We start from the raw sequence: 27406 nt of genomic DNA, 5'->3' as shown, positions 1-27406 counted from the left end.
GTTCTCGGTGAAGTGGGCGCTATAGAGCTGAAGTTTCTCCTGGCATTAGCCTAGGAGCAAGCAGTGTAACTTCATAGAAAAAGTGGGAAAAAGTCGGTGAATAATCATAAAAAGCTCCTCCTATTGTTTGAACTTGGTGCTGTAACATTGTGATAGGTATTTTCGAGGTATCATCTGCATGTATAGGGAAAGATATATGTGTATATATAGGACGCATAGAAAAACGATTAACACTTCATGATGCTGACTGATTCGTACGAAGTGAAACTAATTAACAATTAAAAAAGGCCGGCGACCAAGATAAACGGAAAAATTTCTTAAATAAACAGTGATGTTATCCGAGTACCGTTACAATAACGAATTTGAAAGGCAATTGTGGATGCCCCTATCTTAAAAGACTTGTGCAGCTCTTATTTATAATTCTACGCTTATACTAAGTTAGTTTTATAAATAAAAAATGGTTTTATGTTATATATGATGCGTTCATTTGCTCTAGCAAATCTCCTACGTTGAAAGGCTTCTTCAACTCCATGGTAAAATCATATAAGAATCAACATAGTAGACATTTGGATGTGCGCCTATAGCGCAGTGTGACGGTAGACATCTCTCGTTCTTATAAGCACATTTGCGAAAACACCTCTTTCGCAGTCTTCGTTTCATCCTTCTGCATATCCTTTTTCTCGCCATTTCAATCCACTGTGTTGTTCCTCAACTCTTGTCGCACCCCATCTACAATGTGATGCTTCCGTGGTAATCATTCGAAGAACTGAGATGCCGCTTTCGTTCGGGAAATACTGTCCACCGCCGTATGCCGCATTGCCGCAACGAGTTTTGCCCCTTGCTGAAGCCTACTTCAGGATGCACTTGATGCTACAACCAAGTAACATGATTCCGTTTTTCTATATTTTACCTATTTATTTTATTTTTTTTTATTTCAGGAAACTTATTTATATACGTTCTAGTACTAGATAACCTGCGGTGCAGTACAGAGGACAATGAGCCATTATAAAAGAATCAAATCCAGGCCTTTCTACTGCTTTAATAAAGTCCCTCTACGCAGACAACCGATGCGACGATTTAGGAATGGACGTATTTTTTGGCGCTGCATTGTTTGTCTGCTGTTTGAAACTGCTCGTTACGTGTTTCACGTCTCTTTTCGACGTCAATATTATCCTATAATACGATCATAGCAGGCCATACACTGTCTAAGCTTTCTTTTTCCGTATATGCACATATACATATAGAACTCTTTTCCGCTCTATGTTGTACTTGCTGTCGTTGCCGCCACTATTGCGACTGATGGTGGATAATGTGGTGAATAAATGGCGTTGATGACAGGGACAATGCTGATGATGGCGCCGATGTGTTGGTCGCGGTCGCCATTGAGGTGGAAAAAGCCCCGGCCGTGGCTGAGCTGCGATCGCTTTTGGCCGCAGGCGTATGGGTAGTATGCCTGTAGGCCCAAGGACCACTGCACTTCTTCTATACGGCGATGGCTTCACGCCTTTTCTTTCGCTTTCGGCAAGGACTACGCTGAATGGAAGTGAGAGGAACACAAGCGAACTTGTTTTGTCCTGGACATCGCAATAGCCATTTTCCTTTCTGTTGTTCCATCATGCCCGTCTTCATCGCTAGCTAAATTTGACTGCTGCGTTCACATTGTCGGCCTTAACGACAGTACTTCCCCACTGCATTGACTGCCTCTGCATTTGTTTGCGAGAGGTTATGCAACAAAAAAAAGTTACAGGATGGCCTGCTTGCCTACTGTGCCTAGGTATCGTTTGTGTTCTTCTTGTATCCTCTATTCGAGCCTTATCTCGCATTGATTGAATGTGCCTTTTCGGTCGTTATAGAGACGTTGCGCATTTCGAGATGGACTCAAGGATAGAGGAAAAACTACAAGTCGGTGCCTTTGTCCATTCCAGTGACGCAGATAAACGCTGATACAATGCACAAAAGTCTGCAACATCAGTGAGTGACTCGAGAGGCATCTCATTGCAGACGCTGCAAAACTTCGCCAAGCAAGAACGGCACTACGCATGATCCTGATGAGCAGACAGAGAATCCTCTGTTAGGAGACATTCGCGTGGGTCTATTGGGAAGGATATCATTAAACTGTTCTTTTATTCAGCTCGGCGGCACATTTATAAGGAAATTCACGATCAACTTTAGTTATCAGTAAAATCAAGTCGTAGTATCTTTTCTAGCCAGCACTAATCAGTTTCTTTTGCAATTGGTGTTCTACATACGCAAACGTATACTGTACCCAGAACTTCATAAATGCCTTCAAAAATGTAATATAGAGTATCTGGTGATTTCTGTTTTTAGCCGGTGGATCCGGAACTGTAAATAAGCATTTCTTACAACGGTGAAAGCGCAGTTCTCTCACCAGACTTTTTCCTCTTACTCCACTGTGTGTTGGCATTTATTTTCTATGTATTAACCTGCCCCGAATTCAAACAGTTATTCCTACACATTTCCGGTGATTAAAATTCGTTACCACTACCTATAAAGTACAACTGCGACGATTCTTGTTAGCTAAATACTTATATGTCGAAAGTACGAGGTGATATCTCCAGCACGCTTGATAGAAGGACAGACATTTCAGCATGAACACGAGCGTGTAGATTAGCATACGTATATCGGAGTGGCTCTTTCCTTTCCATAGGACCACGTCCTAACGATTGATTCCGTTATGCGTGAATCGCTCCGTTGGAGGTAATTACTTGACTCTCTCAACGAAAGGAGCATTGATGGAGCTTCGGCTAACGTTGTTACGTCAACTTGATAAAATTTTCAAGTGCTCTGCCTCTTCTCGGCGTAATACGTGTGCGAGTCGAGGAGAAACAGCGTGGAACCAACCCCGATTACAGCGGAGCACGATGGTAAGGAAATGAATAACAACGCAGTACGTCTGATTACTCTGAATATATTTATCATTTATTGTTACGCCAGTGAGCCTTGGGGTTTACGTTTGGGTTTTGGGTTGTTCGACGATGCAAAGACGACTTTGAAAAAGAAACATCGGTTGTCTCGTGGTCTATTTGACAGTAAATACCCTTGCAATCAGCGCCCGGATGCGTATTCCATTCTATATAAGGAAAGATATACATACATACATACATATATATATATATATATTTTTTTTTTAGAGTTTGGCAGGCTCTTACTTATAGGAAGAAGCTTTGTTCATAGTATTGTGAGGCAACAAATTCCACCTAATTTAGATAATATATAACCCATAAATAAATGATAGTGCATTCGATAATAAATTTTAACCTGAATAGATAGCTCATTATTAACATATTGGAAGAAGAACACGTTTTGCCTAGAATGAAAGCCGGTAAAAACGGTACCTATTAAATAACTGAAATAAACAACTACCTTAGAATGACGATTATATCAATTAAGATATTTACAGTTATCAGTAGGCAATTCTAGCCATTCAGAGCTAAGAAGTTTAACAGCGTAATACTCATATAAAGATTATTCAATACCTGTACCGGTTCAGTGTTCGAACTGGGTTCATAATTATTATGCAAGCACAAAAAGCCCCATGATAACGCAGTGTCAACGTGTTTGTTTACTGAATTCAAGAACATGTGAGGTGGTGTAGGATCGAAACCGGCCGGCCATCTCAACGTACTGGGCCTAAAGCATGAAGCAAATATGTAAGTATAAAAGATGTTTTCTTTTTACAAATACATAAACTGTATGATGGCTAACGTCAATTACCCACAGAAAGAGGCTGTTCTGACCTTTTACTAATAACGCATTTCTAGACGAACTCTCCGAAGGCTGTCGAGGACTAACCATTGTCGTTGACAAGCACTGACGCAACAGTTCGAGGGACGTCGCTCAACGTGCATAGCTTCCTCTTTTCAATCCAAGCCACTACCCCGCCTTAAACGGATTTCGATGTCGTATAAGATCGAAAGCCAGAAACCCATATAACAATTCAGCTCATGGCGTCGTGTTGGAAAGGAGAAGAAAAAAACTGCTTTACAGGGACAATGGTTGTTCTCATCTTATGCATTTCTGTGAAAGAAAGACCGTTATCAGGCGTTCCGCTTGAGATCTCATGATGCAACTCGAACAAAAGCACACTTTTTATAGAGCAGTAGTGTTAAATATTTATATTGGCTTTGGAAAAAGTTTTGACCGATCTTTCACCAGAGTCGAAGCAAATATATATATATATATATATATACACTAAACTAAACATGCGTCGTTTTGATCAAGGAGTTTCTGCGATTTTAAATACCATCATTCCTCCACGGTAAAAATTCAGGTTGAAAGGTGGTAAAAAAATTACTTTTGCATTACTCCATTGAAACTAATTAACAAATCATTAAGAAAATTGTGCTTAGACCGAAACAAAGGGTAGTCTGATGGTGCAGGATCCCGACTATACGGCATACGCATTAGAATTTCGATCTAAGCTTTCTCATTTTTCGTTTGATAGATAAAGATGTACGTCGTCTGCCATTGTCATGATAGAAGGCAACACCTTCCCTGTTTACCAATTTTCGTCGATTTTTTTCAATGGTCTGTCATAATTTCGTTAATTGTTAATAGTAAAGGTCTGAATGAATTATTTTCATTTCTGTTTGTGATCGATTTGTTTTTATCATCTGTGATTAACCATTTTAGAAATGGCTCGACCCCGTTGCAATTCTGCAGGGTTTAGTACATGAAAATCACAATCAAGTGAAATCTCTAGCGTCAATTTGTGTGCCACCTAAACGGCAAGCTATTTCCGTAGCCACCCCTCTTCAAAAGATTTGAAACAATTGAAAAACGGTGCTTTCAGAGAACATTAACGCCAACGAAACGCGGCTCCTATTATCTGGGATAGAGCCATCTAGAAAAAACTATCAGTAACTTGTCGACAACCCAATATTTTAGATACGCACAATCAGTATTCACTAGAACACCTGTAACAAAATATACAGCAATGAAGTGTATAGGTATAGAGTGATCGTAAGCTGATCGTCCGAGACAGGTCTTCGTTGAGTTTCTTCTGGGTGCACCGTACCATGGTGTATTTTCGATAGTGGATGTCTGATGATATAAACGAGTATTTGATGTTCGCGTTTGTTATTTTAGTAGTAAAATGCACACAGTATTGTTTTTACGTATACTGATTTTATAGTAAAGCGCGGGGATTTCATTATGCTGGCCGCGGAAACTCAACCTCAAGGACTTCAGCTTCGGGCCACCGGCAACCCGTTACGTATTGCAAATTTCACAGCTCAATTGTAGCGCCACTGAAAATTCGCATACGGATTTATTTGTACTCCAAGTTGGGTAAGCCGCGTCCTGTTTATCCGCATATGTAAATAATAAACGTGAATAACAATGGACTAAGATTGTCCTTATGGGTAAAACCGTTCGTTTAGGTAATAGGTTATTGCTCGGTTGAATTGTAGGGTTGCTATTGTTGCCTTAAGGATACTTCGTATCATTGTCAAGACTTCCTTCGAGTACCTGACTACCTGAACCGGAGCCAAATGCAGTCTAAAAATCTATGTACTATAGATAAATTGTTTTTTCTCTAAACATATTCTTCAGCATCATCAGATTAATAAAGTAAACAGCTATCTCCGAAGTCCTCCGACAATGCTTTATTACAACCGAAATACGGCGGAGTCGGAAGACTTGGCAATCGTTTATAAATATTAATCTTGTTGACTAACCTTTGACAAGATGTTACACTGTCGCTGACCCTTTACTTTTTGAGGTCAGTAAACGTAAACATCGTTTTTATGTCACTGGTATGTTTCTGGCACTTAAACAAGTCTTTAGTAGATTCGTCCAGCATTGAGCACCAGATTGTTGGCGCTTGATTGAGCGCTTAAGATGTTTACAAATTGTATAAGAGAGATTTAGTGACTACAAATCAACAGACATGTAGACTTCATGTCAAAACAGACAAACTAGAACGGCCAAAAACATTCATTCAAATACACTATTTACATAACAGAGACATTTCAATAGAATTTGAAACGACTCCAATACAGTTTAAAAGCTGATGAACTATTCTATTGTTAGTATGTGAAAGGAAGAGGAACCAGACGGCCAGAAAGTGAAAGGCAAAGGACAGACATGATAAAAACGAACTAATAAGAGAAAAATCCTAAATAGATGAGGGCATCCATTGCGGGTTGCGTAACTCGCAATGGATGCTCTTTTCCGCCTTTCCTCATCTCCAACGAGCACATAGTAAGCCTGATATAGTCGATAATATCGCTGCACTATTACGAGACATATACCTGACCAACAAGAGCCCACCGTCGGCTGTCGCATCATATTTTTTGCGTGCGTATTTGCGGCACATATAAATAGGCAGAGAATAGTGGTCAGCAGGAAAGGGAAGGCTAGAGGAGAAACACGAAGTATAGCCAGGTTGAACGATATTGCTGAATGCGGTCCAGAAGATGAAGACAGTGAACCGGTCGCTTCAATAGACGAGACACTGGCTTTTTGCGGATCTCCCTGGGGCGCCCCTTAAAGATGCGTATTTATGTAGAGGGAAAGCGCTCGTCATATTGCGTCGCCCCTATAGAACACATGTTGAGTATTTTAAGATGCTATATTACTGGATGGGGAGTGAGACCTATTGATTCTACATCGGAAACATGCAACAATTTATTAAGACTAAGAGACTTATTAAGACTTAATCAAGACTTATTTCAATCAACCTATCGAGCTCGTTCAGTACTCATTCAAACAAGTTTCGGATAATTACCAGACGAATGAAATTTGTCTGATTCTTTAGTTTGAATGAAGACAGATATCGTTCTTTAAATCTCAACCTTGCTTATAGCATAGGCTATCATGGATACGAAGTTCATGGAGCAGGACAACAAGGAGAGAATGCTCAATTAGTTAATTCTACTTCAAAGAGAACATTATTTACCAACTATTTAGTAACATATAAAGCTAGATAACCGTGCTTGTCGATAAATAATCCATCTAATACTATGGACGAGTTATTATTGGGTTTTTGATTGGCGATGCTCGCTCGAGGACCCGTACCGTTCAGATAAGGAAAGAAGCGAAAAAGGCAACATGGCGTTAGATGTAAACGAGATGCGAAACGGAACATCACACAGAAATTTAACGGCTGAGTAATTCAAGCATACAACTAAATAATGTTTAATATTTCTTTTTTTTTTTATATATAATTAAATAAATTTATATATAATAATATAAATGTGAGTGTTCGGAATAATTTCTATTCGTGTGTTCCGCAAAGCGTATCTATTGTATTTATCCTTATTCAGACGTGACCAGGTCAACGTTACTAATTACACGTAAAATATCGAGACAAAAGGCCTCATCGAAAGTGAGCAAACGGTTCGATACTGAAAGAAGGACCAGTTGAAATGGAAACATGTCGCGGGAAATGTTGAATAAACAGTACTATTGCTGCATGATAACAATGCTCATCATCGGCCCATAAACTCAGTGAAGATAATATATTCTTACACAGGCATACACGTTCTATCGTTAGAAAGGAACAGTAAATTCTATTGTGAGTATTCCGTACTCTAAGGCCAAATACAATCCATAAAGTTGCGTCCCTTTTTTTTGCCACAATCACCAGCAGGATATGCTGTTGTTTTTGCGCTATTGGTAATATGCCTTGTCTCATTACAATAGCTATAAAATGTATGCAAACGTTTTGCAGGCATTCTTTTTTTTCGATTAACAAACTTTTACAAACATTTCCCGTTTTTGAAGCTATGATTGATTTGAAAAGGCGCCGCCACACGAATGTCACGACTCCATTATTGTTGAATATATAGTAAAATTACGACGACAACCCAGTGTGTCGTTTTGACTGCCAGATCCCAACAGAAAACAAGCGTACTTCCAGAATGTCAAATAAATGTTCAAACATTTTGCTACGTTAGCTGACCTATTATATTATAGTATTGTTTTTGCGAATCTTTCTCTGGTTTGGCTATAAATGAAATGAGGACATAATTATACACGCAGAGGTAATAACACATCAAACACTTCTGTTAATAAAAAAAAAAAAAAAAAAACAAAAAAGGCATAAGATCAGCTTAGAAACCAGTACAATGATTAACCGTTTTTCTATTGACATCTAAACAGAAGGTGCCTACTTGAGAGCTTGTTAGCCAGCCAGCGTACACAGACGTAACGGACTGAGCAAAAGTAATATACTACCTACTCTAACTGGTTCCATCATGATGATAAACAACGTCAACGATGACCCATCACGTTAGACCCCAACAAGTGTACAAACACGAGCTCTGTCTGCTTCGAATCCGACGTACTTCCCACGCAATATTGTCACAGGCTTGTCTAGCACAAGCCAGTTATAAATTGATGGTATTATCCTTTTGTTAGGGCTAATTTGTCCTGACAAAGGATAATGGCTATTTTCGTACAGGGATTCATTTCGTTGCCAATACGTCTGCAGTGATTCATCTGTACAAAAGTTGTAGCAGATCAACGGATCGCTTAAAGACAATGAAACGGAACTGGAAAGCTCACATCAGAACAGAACAGAAAGAGATGCAGATAAGATCTTGAATTGTATCTATCTAAATTTCTGAGCTCGATGGTCAGTGTTCCACGAAAGTTAATCTTTTCTGCGAACAGGATGCTTTAGCATAGCTCATTGGCAATGGCAAATTGTACTGCACTGTTTTATTTCAACATTAAAAGCACTAGCCGAGTTTAAGGCCTTAAGCCTCGACATAAAATCCTACCCTTTTTGGTCTATAAGTAATTGCTTTTCAACCTATTATATAAAATCGACTTTAATTCGGTGTGGATTGGTTCAATGAGATAATTAGAGACGCGCTAATAAAGAAAAGCAAAAAAATAAGTGCAACAACAAAAGTTGTGATCAATACAGGGCATCAGAAAAAAAAATCGATACGTTTAAAGACTATCCTGAAAGATGTAACAATGTCAAGTCGACAGACGATGAATCACGCCCAACACGCTATTAGGTTTACTCTACAAAGATTAGCAGAGGGCGAAACTATCACTTTGGCCATATTTACTGGCTATGGTATCTATTCGTTCGAAATTTTCAGTAGACAGGCGATTCTTAGAGAAATTGCTGTTGGTAAAATGAAAAAATTTATCCATTTAGCGCTACCTTCCAACAAAACTCGCCAAAAAAAGTTCGTGTTTACGTGTTTTTGTATCAGCTAGGTTATCAAAAAGCTCGGATAAATTAAACGTTTAGATAATGATGAAGGTTATCGATTGCGCCAGGCAATCCTGTATTCTTCTTCTGAAATCGTGCTCAAAGTTTCTGATATTAATTTTGATTGATAAAGTTATCAAAATGAATAACATCAATACGAATTATCTCGTATGCTCTTAGAGGACACAGCAGCTACGGTATGTCTAATAAACTTAGTTCATGATACAGTTAAGTTAGCCTTGTTTCAGTGAGTGGCATGTTAAGCAAAGAACCGTCATCCGAACCCAGCACAGTCTATCACAGATGTAAATTTAATTAAAACCTTAATAGATAGAAAAACATTCTTATTGCACAATAAAATTTAACACAAGTTTCTGTATCGGTTCTAATCAATTAGCTGGCATCAGATTATTCATTCTCTACACATTATGAGTGGATTTATCTAAGACTCCTAATGTATAAGAGCCATTATCGTCATTAATGGCCAATAACAACGTCAATAATAATTATTAAATAGTAGTAATAATTCGCCGAGCGTGTAGCGGACTTCTATGTAACATTCTTTATTTATTTTTTATTTATTTAGATTTATTTTCTATCTAGGCATAGATTTAATTCACGTGTTTTTAGCATGTCTACGACATTATAGTTTTATTTATTATATTTATGACATGCTATTTAGTTACTAAATAAACCCATAGTCAAGTGTGATACGTTTGTTCCATACGTACTTTTCACTCTATTTTCGTCATATGTGCTTTATCTCTTCGGGCCTCTCTAATCTCAACTTCTAGGCTATGTCAGTGAATCGTGGCTCAACTTTTCCTCAACACTCCCCGGTCGCAAGGACAAGAGCGGAGCTACCATTGGCTACAGCGTAGAAACACAGCACGAGTATGCGAAACCATTCGAACAATGTCCATGTAACTATTTACAGGAATGCCAGGACGCAACAAGTTACGAAAGATCTCTTGCCTTGCTTCTCGATCGCATAACGCTTACACATACCCAATACAGCAGTAGCCACAATTCGATCCACTTTTTGAGCCCAGTTTTACGATTTCTATGGGGCAAAAACAATTCGAGCGTGTCAAGTGTGGGAAGATCAAAGCGTATCCGCCGACGACGACGGCGACGGCGACGGCGACGGCGAAGAGGACATCTAGGCTGAAAAGGAACCGCCGCATTCCTTCCGTCTTTCTGTCTCTTTTGGTCATGATTCCCTCTACTAACATCGCTCAGAAAGATTGGTACTTGCCCTTGAGGCCGTTACCCGATCTTCCTTTCGCCTCGAAATTCAAACCTGCGTTTCCTACGGCTCTTGGCTGGCGCAGACATAGCCGTCTTCGCCATGGTTTTAGTCGCTTAGTCAGCGTCGCTGGCGAAAACGAGAACTAAAGAGATCAAACCCCGCCATTTCTAGAAACAGCAGGACTCAAAACGCTGCTATTTTTCGAGAAATACGGAAAATATTTTCTGTTTCTCTCGGCATTAGCAGTAAGGAAAGCTCCCGTAAAGGTCTAACAGCAACACGTCTGGCTATGGACGTTATGGACGCATGCTAGCTATATAGTAGCCTTATGCGTTTAATACGATGCCTAAAAGCAATTTAGGACGTAAAAATCGCAGGATTTATTTTAGTTGTAGGAGTGCAAAGTCTGTCTTGTGAAATTGCGCAAAAGAACTTCTGTCGACTGTATGCCAATTTAGGCGAGCTAATCCAAAAGGAAGGCATATAATATCATTTAGAACGAAAGAATGCTAAAATTAACATGAAACTTGTGGAAAAACTTGTTATTTTAAGTGAAAAAAGCCGTAATAGAGACGGAGCAAAAGGCATAACTTTCAGTCACATTGTTCATAATTTTTGTGCACGTTAAATGCCCTTTACATTTATTATTTCCATTTGCAGGATTGCTATTCGCAGAGATTGATTAGATACGCTCCTAAAATGACGTATTACGTTAAGCATCTTTGCGAAGGAGCTTTTACTTGATTAGTCAACAAAATATGGAACAAATCCTACCCAAGTGTGTGTGTGTATTGAAATTACCGTATTTCAACGGTTGACTTCCCCCGAGGGCGAACGACAGAACAAATGCTAAATAAGCACCTGAAAAGCTATGTATATCTTAAGATCAAACTCATTTGTTAGCTGTTTTTTTCGTACGTCTGTGAGTTTAATACGAAAAGCACAGATCTCCCTTATGGCCGACTTATGACTGAAATGGTATTTTTACTTGATAGTGAGGCTCAATTGTTGTAATTACAGAAAAAAAACACAACGGATAAGAACTATTGAACGGACGTAAACCGAGTGTCAAATATTCGGCGTGCGTTTCGATATTGTTTTTCTTCAGGCACTGATCCTCAATTACCTTTTTAAGCGATGTATTTTAGTTTTGTACTGAGACTGTTTGTTGTAAAAACAACGTAAATTTCTGTCTATGAGCTTTAAAGTTAAGCATGAGACAATAAGGTACCCCTTTGCATATCTCTACAATAAAACAGATAGGAGTATATGCTCTAGATTAAATAAATTCTAAATGTGTCTAATTAATAAGCAGGTATTCTTGTGTTATTAAACTGGTAGGTGAATAAGCGACTTGTTTACAGGCGCACTTCTAGGCACGTACTAAATTTATTTCAGCATACATATCTTACAGCAGAAAATTCAACAGAGTCCAGAACCGGAAGCTCTGCTTCTGTAATATATGTCTATAGAAAAGTGGCTCAATAGTAAAGTCTTTCGTTCGTTAAGCCCCTTGACGTTTTCGCATCGGACAATCATTACCCTATAATCTACCTTTTATTGAACTATTCGAATTAAATAACTATTACTCCTACGGCGAGGACGGCCGATCGCCTACTAGCACAAATTCCGCTAAAAATTATGCACTCTTTGCTTTACGTTCAAAGGGTTTATTAGGTTGCGTGCACTATCTCAGGCCAACTATCCAGAGAATCCAACTAATGCCGGCAATGTTTCTATTGTGTATTGTGCAAATGATTTACTAGCATCGGCACGTATCAAAACGCTTTTACAACGGGTAAATCTGCGTCCACCTGACCCAGTACAATGATTTTGGATTGGCCCTGATATACTAATAATTAAGGAAATTGCATTTTAGTTTTCTTCAAGGTATTATAAAAGATAAATAATTTATTCATTATGTATTAAGTACTTGACAATTGATAGTCACCCGGCCATACGAATTACCAATTAGCTAAAATATCGATACGTATCCTTGTGTGGAAGTCAGTAGCAGCCTTGAAAAAGCCGGCTCGTATCCTTCGGACAGGTCACACGTAAAACGTACGTTTCTTTTCGATCTTAACGTGAAATTATAGCTAGTAATGGCGTGCTATTCATTGTACTCTAATCTGCTTTAAAGTTGACTAATAGAAACACACTTGTACCTATTGTAAATATTTTCAGAGATCTCAAAGTTGCTGTTATACCAGAACTTGTAATCAGAATCAGCAACGATCCTTCTCAATACAATCAATCATGTTTAGGCGCCTTCTATCTAAAAATCTCGATTTCTACGTCGATATACTAGGCGAGTGTTACATAAGATCGCATATTCATATAACAGCACATTGGCACTATTAAACACGTCCAAACACGCAAATCCATTAAAAGGATATCAATACGACCTTCAACCACATAGGCATTAGATATACGTGAATACTATCAAAATAGTATTTTACGAAATATACGGTGTTTAGGACATACAAGGACGAAATGGACGCCGTTTATTTACAAGCTGCATCTGAATAAAAACCGACGAGTTGTTTTGTATGGGTACGCATAAATGGTTTTCAATGCAATTACCACTTGCTTCGCTCAAGACTTATCTGGACAATCAAATTGACTGTAGGTACGCTGACAACAGCTCAGCTATTGAAACCAAAGTGGTCTATTATCTCGTAGTGGTTAGTCCTGCGCAAAGATGCCAGGCAATAGCTGGTCCTCGCATACTCCTGCTTCCGCCATAAGGAATAGATGGTTGTCGGTATTATAACAACCGGCTTTCTTATAGTATGACAAAAGCAAATAAACGTATCGCTGTTACGTGAGAAAGCAAACCGCCATCTTAGTTGCATTTTAATACGTACCGAAAATTAACCTCGATATAATTACTTTCTTTCAGCTATTTAGGCCATAATTTTTCAAGTTCGCTATTATCCACACCATCTTCGGTAACATAAAGATTCACTCTCCTTTCGATTCAGAATTATATACAGAAGAAGAAATAAATATAGGAAACACCGCGTCGCCAACTTAGTTTAGGTCAGCTTTGCTTTCTGATGGTCTTTGAGCGGTTTGCTTTTCGATTTTTATACTCAGGCTTATTGCGCAAGTAGCACAATCACATCTGTATGGGTATTTGCAAAATTTAGCTAGCTCTAAAAAGTCAAGGTCGTCCTGAGATTCTTCGCTATTGTCTATCCCAGACGATTATTCCCTTGGGTTTGTTTTTAACAATTGATATTAATCAAGAAGTAACTACAGCGAGAGACTTTTTTCTCAAGGGAACTTGATTTAGAAATTATGTACCCCTTTCACTGCGTACTCTCAGTTTTCCCTAACCCTTAAAATTCTAGTGCCTGCCACCACCGTCATTAATATGTATTAGTGTGACAATAAGCGCGCGTCGAATTATACGCACGTCATCATGAACGCTCCGGAAAGGGAAAATGTTATCAGATACATATATGCCTGATCATGCTGACCGGATACACGAAATCCGATTATAAATTGATTTCATTAATCTGATTATCCTCCTTTAATAGGGCTGCTCGAAATCGCAGTAGCACAAGTGTCTAACGCTTATAGGGATCAGACATCGTCATCTTCCTGTAAAGCTCATCTGAAAACTTCTAGTGTTTTTACCAACATACGACAAGTGCTTTTCGTTTCCTATAGGCAGTGCGTTATTATTGTCAAACAATCCCGGATCTAGTGGAGCAAATGGCTGGAGTCATCTATCAGTACACATTTCCCTGTCTCGAGGCATTAGTTGTTATTCTAAATAGATGGCTCTTCGCTATAAACGGTAATACACCGATACGCTAATGATCAGCATCGGCTCATAATAACTGCACGCCAAGCTAAGCCTGTCTATCCATTTACTACGGTGTAATTTTTCGATGCTGGAGTTGATATGACGGGATTACTCAGACGTACAAGACAGTAAGTAAACTAGTGACGACAGCGCTTGTATAATTATTCAATAGTTTGTGTTGTGTCTGACTTGCAAAAAGACGTAGAAAATTGAGAAATCCGCCCCTCAGCCGGAATCTAAGCTGAATCGCAACAGGTTTTTAGTTACTTCCCATTTTTTCTGGTTAATCTGTCCGGAGAGTGGGCAAAGGGCAACAAGTGATTACCATAACTAGAAGCTTGTTTGCTTAATCAGCATAGCATGCTTATTAGTGTAGCAAGTCTGCTAGAATTGCATTGCTTTAAGCGTGTTCTGTCCTTTATTGGTATGGTATCTGAGATAAACGTGTTCGTCTTCTAAAGAGGACAGCCCTAAGGTTGGGGTTGCATTATTAGTCGAATTACTAGCGCGATTGCGTGGTCAGTATATAGATTGATTACGCTACGCTCTTCATCCTTTTAAATACCAGGTCCTAGATCCAACTGTAACTACGTTAGTAGGAGTAAAGGATTCGGGGTGAAAGCGGTTATAATGATCGCGCTCACCTTTGCGGACACCGTCTGTGCGAACGACAGATTGGAGATAATACGCAAGATCTGGGAGAAATAACCACTTACGTTGACGTGCACGTCCTGCGTCATACGATACTTGGAAGGCCACGTGTCTGAATGGATATTTCTATTCCCCTCTGTCCGCGGAGGTTGGGGGTTCATGTATGTGTGGGGAGGTGCTGCGGGCTTATGCAGGTGCATCTGCAAGCGCCTAATGCCTGTAAAGGGGCGATCCGGAGTGGATACTCAAATGGAATGGGTGAGAACGATGGAGATTAGTATGGCGATGCTGTTACTGTTATTGGTGATAATGATGATATGGGCAATGACGACGACGACGACGATGATGATGATGAGCGCCGAATGGATACCCTGTGCTTTGAAAGAAAAGGCGCTAAATGCCGCAGTTTTATTTCTATATCCGAATTGCTGAACGTTGGATATCGCATCCGCAAAGCATACGAAATAAGGGCTGTGGTTTGGGATATGCTATGTATTTTCGGCAGAAATAGCCGCTGAAGTGGACATTTGTTACGGGCACCCTACTAGTTTCTATCCTCATCAAATAGTATCGATACGCACGTATAAACGAACATCGACAAGGAGAAGTATTCCAATCGAAATTTCTGCTTATAGGCGCTTCGTGAATAGGGGGTTGTTTGCATACGTAGCATGACTTAAGTTCCGCTACACATTCAGCCGGGTACCGTTAACGTTACATTTTTGATAGTTCGTAGTCAGCAAAAAAGTATCTTAATAAGCTTTGCTGAATACCTACTATATCACAAAGATACACTTTTAATTCATAGTGTTTAGAACCCAGAATTGTTATGCTTATTGACAACTAGACGAACTACCTAAGGAATATACAAAACCCATAGGTACTACACGGTGACAGAACGTTGTTTTACCGTTTCATTGTATATTGAAGAAATAATCTTTTTACTATTAGTCTTACTTTTCTGTCTCGATATAGCGCGCGCTGTTATTATGGGAAAGCATACCTCTACTCCGCCCTCCTGATAATTTTAAGCGGACTACTTCCTCGATGAGTGAGACATTTTTTTTTTAGCTGTACTTAATTTGATACGACAAACAGGATCTATGTCGATTTTCTCAAGCCATTATTTAACCAAGCGGATTCGGACATCGTCTTACACTATTGATAACTATTACATATCGAGCTACACTAGCAGAAGGCTGCGTTTACGTGTACTGCCAGGTTATGTTATGTATTTGTATACACGCTCTGTTTGTGTCTCAACTAATTCGATCGAGACAATATTTATTTGGCGTGGGCTCACACAGTAACCAATCAGCGATCCGATTCGGGAGACGGCCTAAGGTGAGAAGCGGCAGTTAGGGCAGAAATGAAGGCCTAAATATCTGCGTACCGCTCTTCTAGCGTGCGAGCTTCTGAAGCCACTCACTCCTTCATTTTCTGCACTTTCTCAGAATTCGCCTGGTTACGTCTCACTGGATTAGACTAGTGGACTAGTAGGCAAACCACCGAATGACGCTCATCACTGAAACTAACGAGACCTTAGGGAAAGAAAGAATGATCCCATTTTAGCCTGCTCTTCAGCTTGCTTTTGTGTACGAGACCAGGACTACTTTAAAGCGGATTTCATAATTCCCAAAGGTACCTCTATCCTCTACCACGTCGCCCCCAGGAACCGTTTCGCGGGGCTGCTGCCTTCTGAATTAAGGAATAAGCCTTGATACACCATCCTCAGGAAGTATACGAACGAATACGTGATGATTACACTAGTTCCACCAAGGGCGCACGTCATTCGTATTTGTGTATATGTGCATCTGAATATATTTCCTCCTTCTTCCATTTCTACCGCTCTGAGGCTTGTTAGATTATCGAATGCTTGGTTTACAAGCCTTTGTTGCGTAGCGTTAATCTTTGCCACCGGTGGCCTGCTATAATAAAATGTGTTCTGAATTAATTTTAATAAAATAAATTTTTTTTTTTCACGCTGTCAAGATGGTATACCACGCGTGGTTGTATAGAGAATGTGTCTTCCCTCCACAGCAAGCAAACAAATTCATGGCTTCTCGACTCCATACCCCATCTCATAGCTTGCATTAAACAAAAAACCGGCTGTCGGAAGAGCGAACTGCAGGCGCAAATTGCAAAAGGGCGCGTTGTATACAGATAGAGTGCTCGCGAATAGATCTGACTTGGAACCACAAATAGGTTTTTTACTATTCGCAGAGATGCCTCATAGGCATAATAGATTCAGAGAACAATTCCGTGAGAAGAGGCATAAATTAAATTTCTGGTAATAGAAAATTGACAATAACAGCCAGAGTAAAAAAAAACTTCGTGAAGGGGGGTAATTAATCACTAAGTGTGCAGCAGATGAACTTTATGATCTGCTTAAGAGAAAGGACTGTAATATAGCAGCCTGCAGTAAAAAGCCCTCGAAGTCCAAGAAGAATAGCTATTGAAACATGACATAATAAATGAGGAACGTATAAAACTGTATACTGTGCAATTATTCTTTAGAATTATGTACGAATTTCACATGCACATACCTGGACGCTTCACTCAGCTCAAAGAAGAATACATGATTTTTCTCGTAACAAAAACCAGCAAAGAAGAACATTTTACCATTCATGTGGAAAGAAAACTTGTAAGCCTTTGCTATAAGATTTCCTTCACGAACGAGTAAATAAACAACGTTTGCAAAAGGCCAACAAGGATCCGGTTTGAAATATCCATCAGAATCGGAAATGCTATCCTGAGCGCTGATCAAATCGTTCTGGCGACGCTTATGGCTACGTATCGCTAAAGTAATTAATACATTTCTAATTTATCACACATGCTTTAATGTGCTGATGAATGCAGTGTATGACAATATCCTGTTATAGAACAACAGCCGGATTCCAGTAACGGTGAGGAATGCTGCGTCAAATTGGAACTTAAGGACAAAACGCAGCCTATTTGAGAATATGCTGCATTATAAAGGCTTCAATTCTCATTTTATTAACGATGCTATAGGCTTTGCTTTCCTTCAGAACAAACCTCAAGATGCAGTCTTCGAACTTCACCGACGAAGTGGTCATGGCTATAATGGAAGTCCGGTCCGCAAGAACGAAGTAACAGTGAAATCATAACATCTAACTTGGCTGATAAAGTTAAACGTTGAGAACGACCTAATTTTGTTTGAATAAAAAAAGAAATGCGCGTCATCCAAACCTAGTAGCCGAAAACGAAGTTTCGCCTTTGCTTTGTCTGATTTGAGTTCGTTTGAGGCTAATGATTCCACATTGAATAAACTACAATTAATCTCACAACGCTTCCGATCTTGGTTAGACATTTTCCAAAACAGATGACTATGCTCTATGTAAATAAATAAGGCGTTCCTGTAATGCACCGAAATTAATAGAGCTAGTATTTGCTAAGTTGCACATTTTTACCGAAGTTATGGCGACCCTTCTAAAATTCAAGCAGCAGTATAGGCGCACATATCCGAAGTCCGTATTAGATTTCTTCAATGTAGTTTTTTCATAAAAAAAAATAAAGTATGCTTTTACAAATATACGTCATTTTCTTAGGAACAAGGTTTTACCCAGCCGGGGAACTATCGACCTATCTGTCATCGTGCCTACCGTTACCCATCGTGCTTATCACACAAAGCTCCCAAAATTGATTACGCCCTACTGAACCTAAAAAGGAAGTATCTTCACTTTATTATACACGGTCAATTGGAAAATGTATTAAGCGAAATCCGGATACAAGACAATGTGCTAGTCTAGCATGAACACTCGATCTGATTGGCTATAGTGCCGTAATGACGTCATCTCTTTTGAATTACTGATGAAAATTGGTAAACTTCCGAACACGTAAGTCTTTGTTTTGATCTCAAAGCTAAGCCAAGTCTATGTCTAGCGCGTTTAATTGTGGCATTGATCATGCAGAGGTTGTCCTGGCGTTGATGGCTTATCGTCCTGACATCCTTTGAGGTACTTCCAAAACAAAAGACAAAACCTGCTTTCAACAAATGAATTTCGCTTTTTATTCGATTAATACCATGATATTGGAATCTTTTTAGTGTTCACGGATACAATTAGATCCCCTAAACATTCTTCTATTGAAATCTTTTGCAGATATAATGTACAATTTATAACCGTTAGTCATGATACAGTTTTAGTGTCCCAACATCGTATCGGAGCGATTTGTTGTTTAAACTAGATCCAAATCTAACCTTAGCTTTTAGGAAATTATTAGAGTTTTCGGTAGCTCTGTATTGAGTGCTGAGCCTACGGTACCGTTTGACGATTAGGGTCATTCTAGTCAACAAGCAGGCGAAACACCAACTGTTCCTTTGCTCGCGATTTCAGATCGCACCAAAGGCCCTTACAAAGGAGCCAAGTGCCTCGATCGTTTACGCAGATAGAGTCCACCAAACACCATTAGTCTGTGCTATGTGGCCGATTGAAACGGTTACGAGTGTCCAGTTGCTTCGACCCGCGAAACTGCTATATCAAACATCTGTTGGGCTCCGCCAACTGTGAGTTTGTTTCGTATTGGGCACTTTTATTGACTTGGATAAGTTTAGCCTGTGTCTTCTCGGAACTGGGTTACTTGCTAAGGTGAGTTTCAGTGTAATTAACGTTTTTTTTTTTTTTCTTTCTAATTTAATCATTCTGCGGATCATTTACGTTAATCTTTTTAGCATATGTCACGTAATATCTTTCTAGAATGTTCTTTTCGTGCTTCTTTGTTTTTAAAGATCATGTTTATACTACCAAAAAGTCTCTGCTATCTAGTAGTACTACTATTTATATATTCGTTTTATATCATTGCTTCCCATGTCGATATTATCTCTTATAGGGACCTCCCATACCAGAATCATTTAACTATTTATATATTATTCTACAATATTATATATATTATACAATATTTAACTAACCCATTCAGAATTCGAGGATGAGCATTAAAGTCCAAATACTGCAATTGACAAGATATTGTAAAATACTAACGTGATAATCTAGCTTCACCTGACGACATGCTGCGCTTACTCCGATGAAGTCTAGGACATTTGTTTTGGCCTATCTTCATACGGCATATATACTGCGATGCAAGTAGAAAACCATAGAAAGAATACAAAAACACAAGGGTGCATTCGTTGGATTAATGGGTTCATTGCTTTCGATAGCCTCCATTTGTATGGAATTGTATGATCTATATACAAGTACACTCCTGACTGTAGCTAAATTCAGTCGGCATTAAAAACTCTCGTTGTTATGGAATTTACGCTGTTTGTAAGGTGAATATTGCCTAGTTAATAGTAGGGAAGACAGTCTACCTTTTACCTAACAGCGAAACAAATGTAGGTATTTTAAAAGTGCTGACCTTTTAGGACAATCACTGGTGAAGAGCGTATTCGCACGTCTATCGATATTTCTCTATTACGAAGATAAACAAGTGTTTGACAATTACAGCCAAGATGCAGCTGATTTTTCGAAAGGGGTTAGAGTAAGAGTGAACTTGATTCTGCACTAGGCGTGCTTATTCGTTTTCACCCAGACTCGATTGTTGAGTTGTCAGACCTTCAACTGTCACTTGAACTTTACGCCTTAAACGCGAGATAACTCGATAATAGGACATGATGTTATTTCCTTCCTTCAGTTTTCGTTCCTGAAGCCAATATGCTAGGTTGATGACAGTGTAAGTTGACTCTAGTCACGCAGTCTGTCAGAAGGAATCAGCTCTGTCGGCAATTAAAGTGTGTTTATAGTTGCAAAAATCGATTCCATTAGTGGGCTGAAACATCCCATCGGGTTGGCTAAACGTTTCCCACTTATCAATCAAAAGCAGATATAACAAGCTCATGCTGTTCTGATATCTGACGTTCGGGCTCGCCTAAGATGCACTATAGTCTTCGATCATACTCCAATACATCGGGGTTTTTATTTAGAATTTCGTCCACGTTCGGGTAAGCAGTGTCTCTTTCCGTCACATGTTCATTCAATGACAAAACTATAATAACGCTGGAAAATCACTGGAAAAAAAATATGTATATTTCGCGACACAATTGACGATCGGTAACTTTAAATGCCTCTACAGCGATACATTGAGAAGCGCTCAAATGAGGAACTGCATCAGTGTGCTTCTGAGCAAATATAATTCATTAAACGCTTGGTATTGCTCTATATTTTAGAGGTATCATATTGTCTGCTACAGCTACTGGTCTCCAGTTATTTCAATTATGATCAATTTACAGGCTATTGTAAGCAATTTTTATTAGGACATGAATTACATTGGGCTGTTGGTGTTGGCTGCTTGCTTCAGTTTGGGTGTGCACTATATTGGGCGTATAGGCATTATAAGAAAAAGTCGTCCTAGTAGTACAAGTCGAAAAATAATGCAGATACTAGTAGAGGCTCTCTTTCGCCTATAAGTATGATTAGGTGGTTTAGTCTAAGCGATAGTTCTTCGGGAACGTGGCGAAAGAACACTTGTCGTTCGTTTACTAGTGAGGTCACCGTAATGGCAGGATTTACGAGATTATTACCAGCCTCCTATAGAAATATTGGTATAAATCGAAATGCAGAAGGGAACAAAATATTCGGGGTCGTAACGAAGCCTATTATAGGGCGTTTCAATAGAGTAAGAAGATTTTGATTTTTCATACTCTATTCTTTTGTAGAATCATTGTTACATTGAATCAATGCGCGATAGTAATCATTTAAGTTACTAACTTATATACATATTTGTATTTTATGCATAATTTCAAATAAACACTTTAAAATTACTTTGATATATTATAACACTATTGTCTGAATGAAGCTGCGATCGCTTAAAAAAGAGTCAGCTTTACCTCGATTCTCGGACAAAGACAAAACAAACAGAGCCAAGCAATATGCGTTAATTCTTCCGATAGTTTTTAGTGAAAGTTGTCTTTTGTTTCGACTGTTTTTCGATAAATCATCGAATTTTTATGTGAGATATAACAACGAGCCTATGTGTCTTAGCATAGCTCGGGACTGACGAAGCAACTCTATAGATAAATAGCTATTCAGAATTTGGGCGAAGGGCCGCTCGAGACCCATAGAGTCCATCAGTATCGAGGAAGGTAAAATTGACTCTTTAATCAAGATGTCATTTTACACCCACGCTCATACCACATTATTATTTGGTCTAAAAATGCAAGACTTGAATTCTGAATTCGGTAACAGAGTTCGATCGTCCAACCCCCCCGACGATGGGTGCTCAGCGCGTATTGTGCATGTGATATATAGTTTGCAAGAGAATTTGAACAATATTTACATTGAAACCTTGACTAAGGCCCATCTACACTGAGCCGATTATAGAGCTTCTGCCGGATGGAAAGATTCAATCAAATGTACAAATATATTGCGCATTACTAGGAATGTTTTTTATCTAGTTATAGCCCGTCCGATGCATTGCCATATAAAGTAGGAATTCTGCGTTTGAGTTTGTGGACGAACGAGAAGGGAAAGCCGTGTTGGAAAATTGACGAGAACGTGAACCGCGCTGAAGTAAGTCCTTGATCCCTTGTGCGTTGAGGTGCAAATGGCCGGCCAACATTACAGAGTGTTCCGTCTACAAATTCATCTACTTTATTAAGCCACCTTGCGCATATTCAGTAAAAAATCTACTAGCATAAAACCAAAATACGATAAACCTCTTTGATTGTTACAATCGCGTAGCTCCGCAAAAGGGTCTACTAAGGCTTTGAGGCTGTACGTGAATCGACAATGAGAAGAACATTGGATCTCATATATAAATGCTATGCTGTACTCGTTAGAAATAGTGGTGGATCTATGCACTCGTAAGGATATTGATTCTTGCCACAGGACACCCTCATTAATAGGCCAATGGCGCTATGCATTTGCCGTAGTAACTAGGCCATTTCAACTTCGGTAAGTCGTTATCATACGATACAGTTATCATGTTGTTTCATGGGTCTATCGAGGAAACCTTAGATAAGTACAGCGGACCCATCCCAGCTAGATCTTCAAGTGGGAGGCAGGTTATTGACGCTTTACCGAAGGGACAATTCCGAAAAACAGGGACCAGAATCAAAAGCAATAAAAACCGTTATATGTAAACGTTCGTTTTATATTAATTAGATCATATGTTTGTTGTGTTTGCCTTTATGCGTACCGATATTGGCAGCGTATTTTTTTGCAAAAAGAAATACGTTTTTCCCCTTATTTGTTATGCTTGTAAGTTGTTCACGCGAAAGGACTTGTGAAGCGCTTAAAAATTTTGGCTTGCCCACGGCAGGTTGGCTGTCTATTGGCTAGAGTTTCAATCTGCTCTGATGGAGCGAGTGACTCCAGTAAATTACTCAAATTTCTAGGGCCGTCAAAAAAAAGTACCCTTTATAAAAGCGTAAAAAGTACCCCAGTTTCCTATAAAAGTATAACAGTTTCTTAAAATATCCCTTGTTTTGGATAGAATCCGACTTTGTCGGACAGTAAGTCGGTTCTTTCTAAACTTCGAGTGACAATAGTTTGAAAAATATCGCGTGTAGGGTTTATCTTGCCCATGTAGTACGTATATTTTGTAATTGCTTGACTCTATAAATGGCGCCACTTGTATGTTATATCCGTATATATAAAATATACTATATGTATTATACATAAGAAAACGTGGACTAGGCTAGCTTTGTCGTTCGCTGGCAGAAACGGTCGCTTCAGAGCCACCTGCAGTCTGTTTACGTACATAATTAATTGATAATGCCTACATCATTGCTATTCCGTTACGCTTATGCGATGGGATGTCTTTATCCCGCTGCGTAGCGGTTAGAGAGTTCATGTTGCGCTGCCTGCTACTTCTCGGGAACTCTAGTGATGCATGTCGGACAAGACCCCATTTTTCCAAAACGAACTGTTGGGTGTAAGAATTGTTAGTCTTAAATTCAATCGAAGGTGTCTTGCACGACCACTTATCAACAGCCTTTCACAATCCGGCCCTCCGTCTTCCTGAAGCACACCGTGCTGCCGAAGCAGTAAACGTAGTGGTCGTTACCGCTCATGCTGTCAAATAAGGCGGATGCTCACCGACATTCAGCATCGGGTTCATAGATTTTCTGCCGACAGATTAAGAAAGGACGTACTTTCATCGCTTTCTTTCACGCTACAATACATGCTATACCCACGTACGGGCGCATTCTAGCTCATCTCTCTCTATTTCGGAAAAACCATGCCATTAGTCCTCGTACAGTTTTATTTACGTCCGCGAGACCTCGATTCCAACTTAGCTTCTGGAGACGGGTGTCGAGTACCTTTGGGCTATAATCTTGAATCGCGGTGCAGGAATTTATTACGCTCTGACAACGTTCGGCAAATTAACCGATTATGCGGTTTTTCGAACATTAGCCGGGGACACGTTGAATTCGAACTTGACACCTCAGATCGTTCAACACTGTAGCGCTAAAAACAACGCTTCAGCGACTCGGTTTTCTTTTTTTTAGGGAAACGGTCGTAGGGCTCCTTTTTGAAGGCATTCCATGTAGTCGTATCCCATTCACGCGGGTCGAAGCATACTCGAGATGTCGCCTAGATGTCTGTCGGTCGCTCTTTTTGTATTATCTAATCGGCCAATCACCCGCGATCTCCACCCAGAAGCTTAGAGCTATCTATCGACCTTTTCGATCAGACATCATAGAATATGAATTCTGGCGACGTCGTCCACTCACTCACGTACTCTACGACTCCCCTTGCCAACGTTTCCATACTGGTAGCTATCCCATCACTGCCACCAAAACAAAGTGAACTGGTATAGCTTTGTCATTGGCTGGCAGTTACGAGCGCCTCACAGCCACTCGTCCTGCGCTTACATAGACAACAGACATAATTCACATTACAATGTTTGCGTCAATATATATATACATCAGAACCGACCGAGGAAAATAAAACTTGTTTATGTAGAAGTTCCCGGATGGCGGAGGAATAACATGTTAGCATTTGTATTAACTAACGGTGTCGTGTCTTCAGTGCCGCCAAACACCGTGGACAACATTTAGCCGAGACGTGAAGGCAAGACAAAAGAAGTGAATTATGTCCACAGAATGATTTTACTCGACTACAAGAACATGTCTATTACCACTCACGAATGCTTCTAGCAGGGGGCGGTAACTAATCCTTCTCAAAATTGGTCACGCGCAAGCTAAAGCACGAAACTACTAATGCCAGGATTTTCTAAGGTAGATAATTACGATGGTGATAACAGCTTCATCTGTATGTAATAAAATAGAATAGTCCTTTGACATACTGAGCCCTGGGCGGTGCTCAGTGCTGGGTAGGATATTAAGGCCACGATCGTTGCCTGCCTCAAAATTAGGTTAGTTATGTTCAGCATGAGCATATTTTCAATCAAACTATTCCTAGCGCTAGAACTTCTTTTCTAGCTGATGGTACAAAAAAATATTACGGGGATCAATGTGTTCCTTATTGTGTATAGAATTATGTTGCTACAGTAGTTCTTGCTTACGGTGGAGATGCCCATGCATAGAGGTTTCAAAAATTAATTAAAATACAAACTTGGGAATATAAACAATCCTTTATTGAGATAAAAGTTGGATTATCTGAACGTTTATTTTAGCGAAAGCCAAGATAGAAGTTTTTTTCTCTAGGCAATCAAAGGCCACCTGAGTACTTTGATTATTAAACGTTTTATCTTTTATTTACGGCATATTAGATACCACTTTGTGTATTTACCCCTTGAGCGCCGTAAGCGAGGTCGTCGCACATCTTCGAAATGATTTCGTAGTATGGAGTCGTGTAGCCATTTCTCGTTCCATTAATGGTGTTCAGGTTAAACAAACTAAAAACAAACCCAGTCAAAGAATCTGTATGGCCTAGACTTGCATTATGTTTACTTCTCGTATTACAGGAGACACAAAACCAACAACGTAGGCATGTGCGAAACGTATAGTCTAGAAATTAAGGGCAAAAAAAAGCAACTAGACTAAATGATCAGAAACATCTAATAAGATAATAACAATTTCTAGTTCTGTTTTGTTTGGACTTGGACGAAATACACTACTTCCACAAATTGATTTTGACATCTAACGACCGGATTAGCTCAAGCTGAATCTGGAATAGGGCTTTAAGCCCTGTTTGCAAAATGCGTAGCTTAAAGCTATATAGCTATCCTGCTATACTTACATAATAGTTTAGCTAAGTAATATCTTTTGCAAAATTGTTATACGAGCAGTACTAGAAATAAGCGTTTATTATCGCTAATATATGGTCTGTCCAGCTATTGTGACAGTATGCAAAGGGCTTTTCCTTTCGCCCTGTCTCTACAATTTTAGACAGATTTACATTCGGCCACTTTATTCCAGTGCACCGGTAGTTACTTTTTGAAAAAGGCGCAAAAAAGCGTTAAGTGCTAGCAAATGAGTATCATTCGGATATAGATAAATCGGTCGCATTAAATCAGGTTATCATCATCTGCGACCATCTTCTTATTATAGAACTATTGCTACATTTTTTTTGCTTTATCGTTTTTTACTTCCTATATTGTTTTTCTCATTGCTAGGGCTAGGGCATGATTTCCGATGGTATCCCAAAACTGAGGAAAGCAATGCCCAAAGGCAGTTTTCCTGGTTATGTACGACCCGCCGTGGTGGTCTAGGCTTGACATGAAGCGTTGATACGCCTCTCGCTGTACCAGTAGCCGCTGTCTTAAACGTATTTGACAAATCAACACGAGAAGCCAACGGGTCTACTCGAACCCTAGCTTCAATATCGGAATTAGTTGTGAAAACACTTCGGTAACATTCCACGAGGGAAGAGCCTGAAGGGCTGGTGGTGTATAGGCCTCGAAAAATATGATAGGTTCCGGCATGCCAGAAGGACGTCAAAGCCGACTTTCCGGCCAATAGGCGTTTCAATAACGAATCGTAAAAGAGGATATAACGTCGCGTTCGTAATACCATATTTTTTTGTCGTGGAAGTCTACGATCATGAGGGCGTCTTCTGAATATGGTTAAAATAGACTGTTTCAATACAACTGGGCCAAAATTCAAAATCGAACCAAATTTCCTTCACGGCGTGACAGCGATAACAGCCGATTACAAAAACACAATTTCAGAGCAACTTCTGCACTAATAAATTCGTTCGTCAAGTTTCTACTATGGTTCGAATATATTGTAGGGGTATCTATTCGACTAGTAGCAACGACCCTAAAAAAGGATCAATACTTCTGTGTAGGAATATTGCGTTTGGAGAGCTCTGCTCTCGAATGATGTGATCCTGAGAGTTTAGACATATTCCTTAGTTGTTGTTGTTTTTTTTTTATAATCGCTGGCATGCTTTTTACTGTGTGAGTCAAAAATATTAGTTGAACGTTCGAGTTTAGAAGATCGAAGGAAAACACACAAACTAAGGCTGAAATTAAACAACTACATGAATCATTTGATGAAAATAGTGGACTAATATACATGTACATATATATAATATAATAATATATTAGATCGCCTATCAAA

At 39.4% G+C, this 27406-nt stretch overlaps 2 long non-coding RNA genes across 2 annotated transcripts in view; one reads left to right on the top strand and one right to left on the bottom strand.

Annotated features, from left to right (window-relative positions):
• Nucleotides 1–6300, bottom strand: part of LOC147754289 (uncharacterized) — a 119243-nt gene extending 112943 nt beyond the window's left edge. The window contains exons 1-2 of the long non-coding RNA XR_015316795.1: nt 5700–6300; nt 3814–5270 (exon numbers count right to left, since the gene is read on the bottom strand). This is a non-coding gene — a long non-coding RNA (uncharacterized LOC147754289). The remainder of the gene's footprint in view (nt 1–3813; nt 5271–5699) is intronic.
• Nucleotides 6301–19353: 13053 nt separating this feature from the next.
• LOC147754288 (uncharacterized) overlaps nt 19354–27406 on the top strand; it is a 77130-nt gene continuing 69077 nt past the window's right edge. The window contains exon 1 of the long non-coding RNA XR_015316798.1: nt 19354–19529. This is a non-coding gene — a long non-coding RNA (uncharacterized LOC147754288). The remainder of the gene's footprint in view (nt 19530–27406) is intronic.

This window comes from Varroa destructor, unplaced genomic scaffold, assembly GCF_002443255.2.
Source record: "Varroa destructor unplaced genomic scaffold, Vdes_3.0 BEIS01000007.1, whole genome shotgun sequence".
Lineage (NCBI taxonomy): Eukaryota > Metazoa > Arthropoda > Arachnida > Mesostigmata > Varroidae > Varroa > Varroa destructor.
The sequence above is the reverse complement of the archived record's forward strand: the minus strand, read 5'-3'. Positions and strand labels throughout refer to the sequence as shown.